The sequence below is a fragment of the Neopelma chrysocephalum genome, unplaced genomic scaffold, assembly GCF_003984885.1.
Source record: "Neopelma chrysocephalum unplaced genomic scaffold, ASM398488v2 Primary Assembly neopelma1_141, whole genome shotgun sequence".
Classification (NCBI taxonomy): domain Eukaryota; kingdom Metazoa; phylum Chordata; class Aves; order Passeriformes; family Pipridae; genus Neopelma; species Neopelma chrysocephalum.
Genome location: NW_020897803.1, coordinates 810,447 through 811,073, shown reverse-complemented (window position 1 = coordinate 811,073; position 627 = coordinate 810,447). Strand labels below are relative to the sequence as shown.

General features: G+C 71.8%; 1 protein-coding gene across 1 annotated transcript in view; it reads left to right on the top strand.

Moving 5' to 3' along the window:
• The first annotated feature begins 244 nt into the window (after positions 1-244).
• The window catches only part of GDPD5 (glycerophosphodiester phosphodiesterase domain containing 5), a 110,789-nt gene continuing 110,406 nt past the window's right edge, over positions 245-627 (top strand). The window contains exon 1 of the mRNA XM_027699819.1: positions 245-390. The gene's annotated coding sequence lies outside the window, so the exon portion shown is untranslated. The remainder of the gene's footprint in view (positions 391-627) is intronic.

The window sequence follows — 627 nt, the reverse complement described above, 5'->3', positions numbered from 1 at the left end:
AGAGGGGAACCCGCGGGGGGGCTTTTCCCTTTCCAGGGGTGCCCTTATCCCCCAGCCCCGCACCGCGCAGGGGTTCGCATCCCGCAGGGACACCCCAAAACCAGCCGAACGAGCGGGCACAGCCTTCTGCTGCTCCTTCCTCCTCCTCCTCCTCCTCCTGCTGCCGCTGCCGGGGCGGAGCCGCCGGTGCCGCGCCCGCCCCGCTCGGGGAGCGGAGCCGAGCCGGCTGCGGGGACCGGGGACGCGGCGGCGGCGGCACCTCCGTCCGCGCCTCTGTCTGTCCGTCCGTCCGTCCGCCCCATCCCACCCCGTGCCCGGGGCGCGGCCTCGGCGGGGCAGGGGCACCCCCTCCCCCGGGGCTCGGCGAGCTGGAGGATTCCCCAGCGGCAGGTAAAGGGTGGCACTGGGAGCACTGGGAGCACTGGGAGCGCTGGGGGGGCTTTGGCGTCTCCCGCTCTCCCCCTCTCCCACCTTTTGGCGAGGGGGGTGCGCGGTGACCCCGGGGTGGGGGGACGATGCTGAGCCGGCGGGGGGGTGTCGGGGGTGTGACAGATGCGTTGGTTTGACGCCCCCAAAAAAGTGCTGCGTTGTTTCTTTGCCCCTAAACGTGTTTGTTTGGGTTTTTTT